Here is a 13,497-nt window from a genome sequence, read left to right as displayed (position 1 = left end):
CTATTTTCATTGCACTGATAGTTTGCAGACACTTCTGTTGTGCAGGAAAAGGAGAGCTAAGCCAGCGACAGATAGGGTACTTGGATACTTCTGAAATATTATTATTCAGGAGCAACCAATCATGTACGGAAAGGAACACAGATGTTTTATTATTTCATCTGAGGAATGCCCAGATAATGTGAAGTAGTTATATCATCTCCCCCCCAAGGAGACATTTACTGAGATATTTCTCTCTGCCAACCATGACTTTAAAAAAAAAACAAAAGCACTCGTATTACCACGTCTCTGTACCCTCTCTTTAGAGATCTGTGCAGATTCTTTCTACCTGTTGAACTTACAGTTAAAGGCTAACAAAAATGCCAGCCTCCGCTGCTCCAACTTTCCCTACTTCACCACAAAAGCTCAACACCGAGCCCAGCTCTACGATCCACCCTAAAGACTTCAAATCCCGCTCTTCGCCCAAACCGGCCCACGCGGGTACGCGTGGCTCGCAGCGTCAGACACAGCTGTAGCTCACGGAAGCTGATGCTCAAATACATTGGTTAGTCCCTAAGGTGCCACCAGTCCTCCTCTTCTTTTTGCGAATACCGACTAACCCGGCTGCTCCTCTGAAACCGTCTTTTCAAGGTCCCTTTTCTCCTCCAAAGTCCTGCCCCGAAAACAAAACAGAGCGGGGCCCTGATACCCTGCAGTCTTACACCTTCATTCGCAACCTCCCCCCTAAGCAGGGGTTCACCAACCGCACCCCACCAGGCCGGCTTGTAACAGGCCAGGACTGGCACCTCCCGAGAGTTTCACCCTCCCCGGGGCCACCCAGCACCTGCCACATCACTAAGAAGCCGCTGCGGTTGCAGGTCCCGCTCTCCCCAGGGTCACAGCCCGGGGCAGGGGCGGGGAAGAGCGCCGGCACGGCACGGCCCGGCCCGGCACGGCCCCGCATGACACCCCCAGGCACCCGCAGCAAGGGGGCCCCCCCCAGCGCGGGGTTACTTCTTTGCACGCCCGGGGGGGGCAAAGGGGGGGGCTCCTTGACACGCCCACCGGCTAGGGGCCAGCAAGTTTAACCCCCGCCAGCCCTGCGGCCACCCCAGCGTGACTTGGCTTGCGGGCTCTTTGCGGCTCCCAAGCAGAGCATGCGGGGCCGGCGGGGGGGGGCACTTGTTACTCTGGTCTGCAGCGGGCCCCTCCCCGGGACATGCGGGAAACACCAACTCACTGCGTGCAGTGCAGTGCAGTGCAATGCAATGCAATGCAATGCAGGGACACCCCCCCCCGGCCGCTGCCCCCAGCTCCTACCCCAGCCCCGCCGCGGCTCCGGCTCCCGCGGCCGCTTCCGGCTCCCCCGCCCCGGCCCCGCACACGTGTCTCGCGGCCACCCCTGCGGGGCCCGCCCACTTCTGCCGCGGCGGCAAATCCGGAGGGACGCGGGCGGAGGCATCGATTCTATGGTTCGCCCCGCGCGGGGCTGGCAAAGCCAAGCGGGCGGGCGCTTTCCCGAGCTGGCGGCTTTGCCGGGTCACGCTTCTCGCTCCTCCGCCCTCGCGAGCAAAACGCATTGCTGTCCTGGCCGGCCGGGCTGCCTCGCCTGCTCCCGCTTCCCTCGGCTCTTGGGGCAGTGCAACCTCCGGACGAGGTTCGAGGAGAGAAAGGGACTAGCCGGGGATCGGTCCTGCTCTGAGCAGGGGGTGGGACTGGGTGCCCTCCTGAGGCCCCTTCCCACCCTGAGATTCTGTGATTCTGTGAATTGCAGGACACAGCTGGTTGCCAGAGTCGGTGTGCAAAGTCCTCCCTTTGCACTGTGCTGGCTGAGCCTTTGCCGGCAGGTAGATTCGATAAGGGACAAAGTGCATCCTCGATTGGCTTCTTTCAGGCACTAATTTGACTAATCTAATCGCCTTTTATGATGAGATTACTGGTTCTGTGGATGAAGGGAAAGCAGTGGATGTATTGTTTCTTGACTTTAGCAAAGCTTTTGACACGGTCTCCCACAGTATTCTTGTCAGCAAGTTAAAGAAGTATGGGCTGGATGAATGCACTATAAGGTGGGTAGAAAGCTGGCTAGATTGTCGGGCTCAACGGGTAGTGATCAATGGCTCCATGTCTAGTTGGCAGCCGGTATCAAGTGGAGTGCCCCAGGGGTCGGTCCTGGGGCCGGTTTTGTTCAATATCTTCATAAATGATCTGGAGGATGGTGTGGATTGCACTCTCAGCAAATTTGCGGATGATACTAAACTGGGAGGAGTGGTAGATACGCTGGAGGGCAGGGATAGGATACAGAGGGACCTAGACAGATTGGAGGATTGGGCCAAAAGAAATCTGATGAGGTTCAATAAGGATAAGTGCAGGGTCCTGCACTTAGGACGGAAGAATCCAATGCACAGCTACAGACTAGGGACCGAATGGCTCGGCAGCAGTTCTGCAGAAAAGGACCTAGGGGTGACAGTGGACGAGAAGCTGGATATGAGTCAGCAGTGTGCCCTTGTTGCCAAGAAGGCCAATGGCATTTTGGGATGTATAAGTAGGGGCATTGCCAGCAGATCGAGGGACGTGATCGTTCCCCTCTATTCGACATTGGTGAGGCCTCATCTGGAGTACTGTGTCCAGTTTTGGGCCCCACACTACAAGAAGGATGTGGAAAAATTGGAGAGAGTCCAGCGAAGGGCAACAAAAATGATTAGGGGTCTGGAACACATGACTTATGAGGAGAGGCTGAGGGAACTGGGATTGTTTAGTCTGCGGAAGAGAAGAATGAGGGGGGATTTGATAGCTGCTTTCAACTACCTGAGAGGTGGTTCCAGAGAGGATGGTTCTAGACTATTCTCAGTGGTAGAAGAGGACAGGACAAGGAGTAATGGTCTCAAGTTGCAGTGGGGGAGGTTTAGATTGGATATTAGGAAAAACTTTTTCACTAGGAGGGTGGTGAAACACTGGAATGCGTTACCTAGGGAGGTGGTGGAATCTCCTTCCTTAGAAGTTTTTAAGGTCAGGCTTGACAAAGCCCTGGCTGGGATGATTTAATTGGGGATTGGTCCTGCTTTGAGCAGGGGGTTGGACTAGCTGACCTCCTGAGGTGCCTTCCAACCCTGATATTCTATGATTCTATAAGAGACATCCTTTAAAATAAGGGTCAAGTGATCAGCCTAGTTACAACCCCACTTTGGTCTGAATCCGGAGTAAGCAGCACCCTGTGCCAGTCATTATTGTATTTGCCCTATGGTAATCGTTCGACGTAGCTGCCCCGTTCTGCAGAGTTCCACCTGTGCAAATCACCCTCATTTCTGGGCACATAACCCTAATCCTCAATGTATGGCCAGTACACCCAACAGGGGTGGACTGCAGATGGGAGGGAGGGTGTGTAGCGGGGATGGGGAAGGTGAGTGGGCACTGGCAAGTAGGTGGGCGCCCAGGTATCTGGGATTGATTGGGTGGTGCAGGATGCATAAAAGTGCAGGGGTTGGTCCACCAATATGGAGCGTTTTCCAGGCTCCAGGCCATAGAGGGGTGCGTGGGGAAAAATACCCTCTACTGGCTGGGAAATTATCTACCATCGAGAAGCAGGAAACAGAAAGAAAAGATTTCTTTTTTCCTTCCTGGTTGCTCCAGTTACAAGTAAATAGCTACTGCTGGTTAACTGTGTGGCGCTGATTTTCCCTGCCCTTTTGCAATACTGATCTTTCTTTCTTTCTTTCCATGTGATAGTTCATAAATAATAATAAACATGTATTTCCAGTGGCCCTCACAATGTGGATGCTGGGCAAACATAAAAGGCGGCCAGCTCCCAAAACTACCCCAAAAAGTTTACAGGGATTATATTTATGTTCAATATGTTTTCCTGCCCACAGTGAATTATTAGCATAGGGCACCGCTTCCCTTGGGGCAGGTCTTCCAGGGCTCAGCACCCAGCAGCCCCCATTGTGATTCTCCTGCCCAGGTTTGCAAAAAAGAACCCAATGTGCTGAGCTCTTCTGAACGCCTGGCACCATCAGACCTCCATATGCAAATACCACAGAGGGCTGCTCTCCAATCTGACTGTTTTCAGGATACCCGGCCCCAGTTCCAATGGGCGGCTTGTTTGTTTTTAAATAACCCACACCTGAATTCAAGACAGAGAAGGAATTCAAGACGGGCACCACACAGTCTGTTCGGTGTTGGAAAGGAAACTGTCAGACATAAAGAAGAATTCAGATGTTGTGACCATGAATGGATGAGACCCAAGGAAGGAAGCAAACAACTGGGAAAGTGTGAAGGAGGCAAATAAGCAGCGGTGTCAGGGAAATGATAATGGTTGTTAAAATTAATGGTGGAAACATTATCTCTCTTCTGCTCCTTTTCTCCTCTGTTCATTCATTTCGCTATCTCTCTCCTGCTCCTTCCGTCTCTCTCCCTCTGTCTCCCCATCTTTTCCTCTTTACTCCTTGCTTCCTTTGACTCTTCTTTCCTTTCATCTCAGACATTCTCCTCTTGCATGTCTTCTGCCTCCCTGTCTAAAGCTCAAGCCTAAAATCCAGCCTGATAATGATTCTTTTGTAGCCAGCACGGCAGAGAGGGTCAGGGCTGGGAGCTCAGCAGCAACCGAGTGAGTGAGATCTGCTCAGCCTGCCTGCCTGGAAAACCACAATCTAGTTCCCAATGTTCAAGTCTTTCCCAGACAGCCTTGTCCGGCATTTGATCAACAGCTACCCAACCCCATCGCATGATACTGCAGGGGTCCAGGGACCACCTGCATTTCTAGTGTGTCCGTGTATCTATTGCAGACACACACATACATGTATGTGAGAACAGCGTTAAGCAAGAGAGCCTCGCCACCATCCTTTATTTTGGGTACAAAATCCTACGTCCCTTCCCATCTTGGCTAATAGTCATTAATGAACCTGTCCTCCAGGATGGTCCTAAACATTGCACCGCCCTGACCGGCAGAATGGACAAGCAGCCCTCCGCAGGAGAGGACCGTGCCCTGCGACCGAGCAGCAGGGCATTCGAGTGGCACTGTGGAGCCTCAACCCCGGCCGCAAGAGCCATTTCTCGCTGCTCTATGAACTGATGAAGCTGTTAATTAGCCCCCAGTGGTGGTGGTGTCTGCCAGCTGTGTTCCTGAGGCCCTCCGTGCAGGCTCAGGGGTCATTCTCCAGGGTCATTCTCCAGGCCCCTGGTGGACCCTCAGCCTGGGTTCAAACCAGGCTGGGGTGAGCGCAAAGAGGTGCCACCTGTTGGCTGCACTGGGAAGAGCAGCACTCAGCTTTTCCTAGCTGGAAGGTGCTCAGACATCGCACTTGCTGATTTTCCACTGCTGGGGGTGAGCGGGCGAATCCTTCCGCCTCTCCAAATGCCTGGTTCCTCAGAGAGGAGCACACGGGACTCCTCAAAGTGTTGCTGACCGACAGGCAGGCGGGGGGGGGAGTTCCACTCACTTTACACCACAGCCCCTTGGATGGCTGTAGAGACGGATCTGAGTGCCCCTCAAAGACAGAGGCGTCGAGGGGCTTCCCAAGGGTCAGGTAACCTCATTCACTGGGGTGACCCTGTTAGCGTCCTCTGGCTTCAGGCACACACCCCATCCCCACCAGGCTGGAGACCGGCCCAAGAGCTCCCTTCCAGGGGGACAGGCAGCCACATAATACATAGCCCAGGGCCCAATGTTCACAGCAGCCGTCTGCATCAATCTTTCTTCGGACAGGTCTTCCAACCTCCAGCACTTGCACTGGGGTTCGCAGCGCTCCCCAGGGCATGAACTCCATTAGCTCGTTGGGGCTGGGTTTGTACAGCACCTTGCACAATCGGAGCGTGGTCCAGGCGTGAAGTTCCCAGGTGTTACTGAAATAGAGATCATATGAATGCCCCATTTTATTTATTGTGTGTGACTGCAGGTGCTACTTCCTGGCAGATATAGGGGCCACGAGCATATGCACACACGCATGCACGGCTGGCTATGGGTTTTCGGGAGACAAGAACTCATCCCCCTTCCATTTCATCTCTCCGCCCCTTGCTGCACCCCTGTCACAAGCCAATGTGACACCACGTCACACAAGGGCAACCAAAGCGGGCGAGACCCCCTCTGTCTTCACCCACATTGCCCACTGGTTGTACCCAGCAGGCTGGAGCGGGGATTCCCTAGTTAAACTCTACGCCAGCAGGTTTCAAGACAGAGACTTTCTGATGCTAGTAACCCAGATCAGCACGGGGGCTGGGCTGGGGAGAAAACGGGCCTCCTTGTACAGAACCAGTTCTGCTCCTGATTGACATTGGTGCCAATCAGGAGTGACTCCGACCAAAGCGATTTGAAGGCTCCATGATTTATCTTTTAATCAATTTTCCCCCTATAATTGCCTGCACCCTTCATTAGCTCTTCTAACGAGCCAGATGTGAGCAAGGTACCAGCTGAGAGAGGAGATGGCTGCCGAGATAACAAGGCCTGACCTCCCTACTCCCTTAGTGCCTGCCTGGCGGTCAGGAATAGCTGGTCTGGCCCAGTTCTTCCTCCCTGATCTATCACGGAGACAGGCTCTGAATTCTGACGCCATGCCTGGGGGGGCCCGGCAGAGTTCAGCGCTCAGGTCAGCAGTGCTGCAACAGACATGGAGGAGTCGGAGTCAAACCTTCGTTCTGCCTCTGGAGTTGTCATGGGCTCCAGATGTGGGGTGCCTAAGCCAGAACGGGGTCTCCCTGACCCAGGGGTAAAGCCAGAGTAACTTGATTACAATGGAGACACTCCAGCATTATACCAGTAACTGAGAGAAGACTCTAGCCCATTAACTACAATGCAGTCTTGTCGGATTTACGTCAATAACAATGTGATGCATCCAGCCCCTTAAAGTCACTCCAGATTGACACCAGTGAAAACAAGACCAGAATCCGTCCCTTCGTGCTGCTGGGATTTTCTGACTGTACAAAGGTCCTTGGGGTATTTTTTCTCCCCATCCTTCTTAAACATCTATAAGATGCAAAGGCAACTTCCTAGTGTCTGCTCCACTCACCCACCCCTATGTCACCCACTGCCTCCCTTCACCCACTCCCGATGGCCAACTCTAGGCACTGGTAGCCCGTGGGAATGCAGGGGACACATGCAGCTACTGCAGCCAGGTGCTCCCCGCCAGAACTCTTTTAACCCTTTATTTATTGGCTTCCTATAAAGGGCAAATCAGCCATCTAACAGTCACTGATGTGGGTGCCAGCTGCTCTCTCCCCTCCAAATGCCCCCTCCGCTCTGGGCAGCCCTCTCCCTCTGACTCCTGGTGCCCCCAAAGGTGGAGATGACATCATACACAAGCCTCCTGCCAGGCAATTCACAGCACCAATCAGTTAAGCTCCCTCGCCCACTGTAAAACAGGGTGGTGTTGTAGCTAAGGTTGGCCCTGGAAGTCAGCAGATAAGGGTTCTCTTCCCGGTTCTGACACTTACTCTTGTGGGACCTTAGGTAAGTCACTTGCACCCCGCCTTCCAAAGAGACTCACCTACTCCTCCGGGGTGTGTGGTGCTTTGGGATCCTCAGATGGAGGGGGCGAGAGACGCACAAAGTTGTGGGTGGAGTTTGCTGACAGTCAGCTGGCACATAAACCCCTATGCCACTCGTCCACTGGTGCTTCCTGGGGCCTCGCACTGCTCTCTGCATTCTCCCTTCCCTGGTAACTGGTGACGAACAAGTAATTAGGCCTGCAGTTTTCAGCACTGTCCAACTGCCAGCCCGCAAAGCCGGAGAGGGTGAGCCCCCCTCCCCTCCCCCCGGCAGGGGTGGTAACCACACACAGGCAATTAGGGAACAGCATGCTCTGAGCACAGGGGGACCCTGGGATACCCTGTTACTTCGCACTGTTGTCAGCGAAAGGCTGGGGACAATAAGCCTTCATGGTGCAGCACAGCGGGTGAGAAGGGCCTGCAAAGCAGCGGGGGAGGCACCTGGCTGCCAGCAGCCTCCCTGAAAACCGCAGCTTTCCCCTTGGCCCAGCGGGCATGGCCAGGTGAGCCTTAGCCCTGGCTCTTTTGCAGGGCTACTCTGGCCCAGCGGGAACACCAGGGCTGCTCTCACCCGAGCCAGCCCCAGGCGGGTAGAAGCAGCGCAGAGATCCAGCCAGGATCCATACCAGCGTAGGGATGAATCTGGACGCGACTCCAGCACTCAAGAGAACAGGGAGCGGACGGGCCACGCTGGCTTGGGGAGCTGGGAGCTGGAGAGGGACACCGGTAGCAAAGCAGCAGATCCCGTCTTGTCCGAGCTGAACAGAGGAGCGAGCAGTGGGTTTGAGGTGGGAATGAGATCAGAGGAGAGACCAGATTCCAGGAGCTGGCTGCTAAAGGTTTGATAGAGCCATCGCTCTAGAATTATGACTCATGCCTAATTTGTGCAGCATCTTTCATGCCAGCCCCATCCCGAAGCGCCTGGCAGAGATCAACAGTCGAATTACAGAGTGAAATGAGAGCAGAGGGAGAAATTGAGAGGCATTTGCAAGGGAGAAACGAGATGTCAGCCGGCAAGCCCAGCCCGGAGTAGGCTCTCACCCCACCAGCGGGGATGCGGGAGAGACAAGGGAGCAAGAGGGGAGAGGCCTTTTGAACTCTGGGGTTTTTTTGCCCTGTGCCGTTTAATGGATAAAATAAACACACCTGCTGGCAGGGAGCACTGAGCATGGCACGTCCTGATGCTCTGCTGGTTCTAGCTGCAGCCAGCCGTGCACTCGGCCTGGGGAGCGCAGCGGGCGAAGGGTTAGCAAGTGATGCCCCCCGGAACAGCGAGGGGCAAGAGACCCCCCATGATCAGATTCCTCCACCAGTGCTGGGGGAAGACCGTGCAAAGGCCTCTAGTAGGGGGGTTGAGATGGGTCCTATGGCCTTCTGGGAAGACCCTGAAATCCCCACACATGCCCCGGCACCAGTCAGTACCTACCAACTCCAGTGGCTGCCATTCCAGCCCCATTGGGGAGCTCATGCATTAGTCCCAGGGAGCCAGTGGTTATAGCCTCCTGCTATCCCGGGCCAGAAAGATAGGACACAGCCCCTGCGAGACACACACTCACCCCCCGCATTTTGCTGGGAGCTGGAGGGGCAACCCCACTGGGGACACACAGCCGAGCCAGCGAGATCTCCCCCGCAGCCTCCAAGGACACGAAGGAGACAGACCCCCCTAACTCCCCTGCCCAGTCCCCTCCTACAACCCAGTTGGGCTCTCAACCTTCCTCCCCAGCTCCCAAACAGCCAAAGTACAGCCCCCCCACCCCCCCCACACACACACTGCAGTGCTTGTGCCAGGGGAAGGGGGCAGCTGAGGGTTAAGGTTGACCCCTTGTTAACTGGGGAGCCGGCGATGCCGTTGCAACACATCGCAGGCCTGTTTGGGGGTGCAGCCCTACATTTCTCACTCCTCCCCGGCATCAATGGGAGTTTTGCCCGAGTACCATGTGCACAGAACCAGGCCCTTGAGGAGGAGACAGGCATCTTTCCTCAGGCTAACTGAGTCCTCGGGGACCGTCTCTGAGCCTTGTTTATATTCCCTGAAGCTCAAGGCAGAACGTGGTTATTATGCAGCAGTCGCTGATGTGCTAAGACAAGAAACACGGCCGGCCCAGCTGCACGGACCTGGTGTGTGAGTTCAGCACAGGCAAAGAGCCGCAGGGGGGCCAGGGGGCTGGCGGGGAAGAGCGCTCTCACAGGGCTGGCTGGTGAGCAGAAGTTGTTGATTTCAGGCAGAGGCTGCAGGTGCATGACGGCTTAGGAGCTCGCTGGGCTCCTTCAGAAGAGCTGTGCGATCCAGAGTGAGGGCAACAGCAGGTGGGGGAAGGGGGAAAGCAGGTATCAACAGCCAAGTAGTCAGGGACCCCCAGCCCCTGGGAACCTAACTCACCAATAGCCGCTGTGCCTTCATCTGGTTCAGTGCGCAGAACGCGGTGCCATCTGGGCTCCCTGGGCTGCGTGGAAAGAGCCACGCGGGGAAACAGGGCAGTGTAAGAGGGAGAAGTAGATGGATGCAGACACAATGCCACCTCTGCAAGCACAGAGGAAAGGACGGAGGCTGGGGGTTTGTTTGGGAGCATCCATTTAACCCAATCAGTCCAGAAACCAGCCCAGCTCAGTGCAGCCCCTGCTGGGGACTTTCTCCCCTTTGCCCTTTTGGTTATGCCACTTCCTTAACGACTTAAGTGAACTCAGGTAACTTCCCAGTGTAGACCAGCTCTTAAACCTGAACCGTTTTCTCATGTAGGCAAGGCCTAGCTGTCCGGAGAGCACCCTGATCGTGGCTGGGATCCAAAGGTGTTATTGCAATACAAATAAGGCATGAAGTTTCCACACAAGCCTTTCACTTCCAAAGCCTCGAGAGCAACAGCACACTGCTTGGCCGGTCAGGAATGAAGGGCAATGACACAGCTGGGTGTGAGGAGCCCAGGACAGGGCTGGAAGGGGGACAGTGAGCATGGATTGAGGAGCACTGGAAGTAGCGTAGATAGGAGGGGGAGACCCCAAGACTAGAATGGCAGGGTGTGCTTGGGATCGGGGGCATCAGCAGAGAGATGGAGTGTGTTGGGGGGAGCTCGACCCCCGGTCTCTGGGCTGTGCCTGGCTCTAACCAGCAAGCCACAAAAAGAAACAACAAAACCTGGTCCCTGATCCTGTTTGTGAGGGGAGGATTAGAACTGACACCCACACTTCCTGTAGCCGGGCTAGGAACCTGCCCTGAGTCTTTAACAACACTCTGATTGAAATGAACATGAGTTTCCCTTTCTCCTGGCGTGGAAACCAAGGACAGGCCACGTGTTCGTTTATTACATTTCAGGGCAAAGGGGCTGGATGTTTAGCTCTTTCACTCCACTCTTATTTGGCTTGGACTTTATGTCCAAACAAAGGGCCAGATCTCTGCCTCAAGTGCATTGGTGTAAATCCAGAGTAACCCTACAGTGATGGATCAACATGGCTGCTCCAGACAGGTGACTGAGATCAGAATCCAGCCCTAAAAGAAGATATTTCCAGAGAACTCATTTAAGTGATCATGCTCTTTTCATGTTATGAGCTCAGTAATTAATTGATTCTGCTGGGTTCGGGATGCTGCGGTAACGATCCAGGCCTGTCTATTAGGCTCAGAAACAAATGCAAGGTTTGTTCTGTCCCAGTCAGTGATGTAATTGACTAGCTGGAGCCACTATGGCAAACACAATTATTTTCCAAACTGAACTAAAGCAGGGGAATGCTGTTAAAGGTAGCTGTAGTTTGCAGCAGAAGCCAAAGCAGGTCTGTGTCTGAGCTATAGACAGAGAGGAGGCGGATGTGCAGACAGCAACACGGTTATGGGAGAGAGAGAGGGCAGTGCTCTGTTAGGCATTCGTGAGAGATGAAATGACACAGTCATCATTATCAGCAGTGGCCTTATCAATGCTATAATGCCCAGCTGAGTGCCCCTGTTGAGCAACTGGGGGAGTTGGGGGAGCACCCATATTCCTCTGAAACACTCAAATCAGATGGGGAGAGCACAGAACAAGCTGAGAGAACTAGGAGTCTGTAACTCCTTATTCACAGCGCTGCTTCGTTACTCCTCCGTATGCTGCCGGCCCCTGGCTTTGGCCAGTCTGTGCTAGAAAACGACACTGATTTGGCTAAAATTGATCTAGTTAAACTGGTCCAAATCCCTAATGCAGGCACACTTAAACCAGTTTAACTCTCACCTAGATGGGCGCAGCAAGGTAGCTGCCAACGCATGTTAAGTCAATAGGAGCGAAGGTTAACGCAGTGTAAGTGTGGCTGCATTAGAGATTTGCACCAGTTTAACTCACATTTGAGTGCATGTTAACTAGTCTGGACCAGGCCTCAGGTCCCTTCCTTGATCTAGTCAGTGTGATCTCACACACACAAAGCCACTCGCAGCCCAAGATGTCTCCATTAACACACACAATACACCCCAGCTCTGATACAGGAGACCTTCCTCTCAGTCCTGGTTCCCTGGTCTCTTCCAGAGCCTCTGCAGCCCTGGCCTCTGGCGAGACCCCCACCAGGCCTGTGATAGGGACCTCCAAAAATGTCCAGCATTGATCTGAAAAGATGTCAGAGGAGAGCCCACACAGAGCAGAGATCAGATCCCAAAACACTGGAAACACATTCGGTTTTGGTGAGAACACTGGAGTGTCAGCAGTGAAAAAACAAACCACACAACCCCCTGCTCCTATTGCAGAGACGAGCGCTCTCTCCCACAGGGGGAATTAGATTGTGGTGCATTCAAATAGCTCACTCCAAAGACAGAGCTGCCACTCACTAGTACGCTGCTAAACCATTGCTAGAATTGCCTTAGGCCACGAGGAGGATTATTGTGTGAATTACGGTAGCGCCTAGAGGCCCCGACCAAGATCAAGGGCCATTGTGTATATCAGTATGGTATGAAACAGTCCCTGCCCCAAAAAGCTTCCATCTAAATGGACAAGACAGACCAAGGGAGGCTTATTAGCTCCCTTTGACTGGGAAACTGAAGCATGAACAAAACTAAGGACCAGATTCTCTGATGGCATAAATCAATGTCGCGTCATTGACATCAAAGTCACTTGCTCAGATTGATATGGCAAGCCAGATCGCCGGTGCCCTGAGCCGGGGCCTGAGCTACTTCTCAGAGGGGCCCCTGGGAACCAGAATGGCTCGTCCCCTTGGCTCCTGGCTCGCGCTCTGTGTTGAAGCTACAGGACTGGGGGGGAGGGATAGCTCAGTGGTTTGAGCATTGGCCTGCTAAACCCAGCGTTGTGAGTTCAATCCCTGAGGGGGCCATTTAGGGATCTGGGGCAAAAATTGGGGATTGGTCCTGCTTTGAGCAGGGGGTTGGACTAGATGACCTCTTGAGGTCCCTTCCAACCCTGATATTCTATGATCTATGATTCTATGACTGCGTATGGCAGGTGATAAGGCTATTCCTGCAGTGAGGGTTGCAATGAAGGCCCGATGACTTGGCTTGCTCCTCTTTCACCTGTCGTGTGGCACATGCTCTCTTTTACCCATTGTTCCGACATGCAGGCTCCGTCCCTCCCACCCTGGTATGGCCATTGGAGAATCCCCCAGATGAGGGGATTCCAGTGGGAAAAAAGGGGAAGCTTTAAATGACCATGGATCAATGCCTCCAGCATAAACAAGTCTCAGAGCAATGACCCAGCGTTTCTGCGGTCAATAATTAACAAGGCAGAGAGCAGCAGGAGCTGGAGGGGGACCACCAGCCCATCTAGTCACAGGACGGGAGCCACATTTAGGCAGAAGGGGATGGGGCTGGTTGAGAGGCCCGCTGCCTGCACCGGGATTTCCATCGCAGGAACCACACCAGTGCCCTGGTAAATTCTGCTCTGGGTGAGCGTATTCCATTCGTTAATTTCACTGCTCTGCACCTCTGGGCTATGTTTTATCCCCCACTGTGTATGTAATTAATTCTCAGTTAACATTAGGGGGGACATCCACTCCCCCATGTTCCTTCAGGGGAGACTGTCGGCTCCTTTTGCCACACTGTGGTGCCACGGGCCGGTCAAATCCACACAAGGTAACGATGATTAAAATACC

At 53.9% G+C, this 13,497-nt stretch overlaps 1 protein-coding gene across 9 annotated transcripts in view; it reads right to left on the bottom strand.

Moving 5' to 3' along the window:
- Positions 1 to 1,372, bottom strand: part of SLC39A11 (solute carrier family 39 member 11) — a 404,617-nt gene extending 403,245 nt beyond the window's left edge. For 3 of the 9 annotated variants that reach the window (XR_012154971.1, XM_073312119.2, XM_073312120.2), the window contains exon 1: positions 1,297 to 1,372. The gene's annotated coding sequence lies outside the window, so the exon portion shown is untranslated. Of the gene's footprint in view, positions 1 to 517; positions 1,236 to 1,296 lie in introns of those variants that run through there. The other 6 variants (XM_078848845.1, XM_073312113.2, XM_073312114.2 and 3 more) reach the window with 5 other exon arrangements.
- Positions 1,373 to 13,497: the final 12,125 nt, after the last annotated feature.

Source organism: Lepidochelys kempii, chromosome 14 (assembly GCF_965140285.1).
Source record: "Lepidochelys kempii isolate rLepKem1 chromosome 14, rLepKem1.hap1, whole genome shotgun sequence".
Classification (NCBI taxonomy): Eukaryota; Metazoa; Chordata; order Testudines; family Cheloniidae; genus Lepidochelys; species Lepidochelys kempii.
Note: the sequence above shows the minus strand (reverse complement) of the source record. Positions and strands in the feature narration are given on the sequence as shown.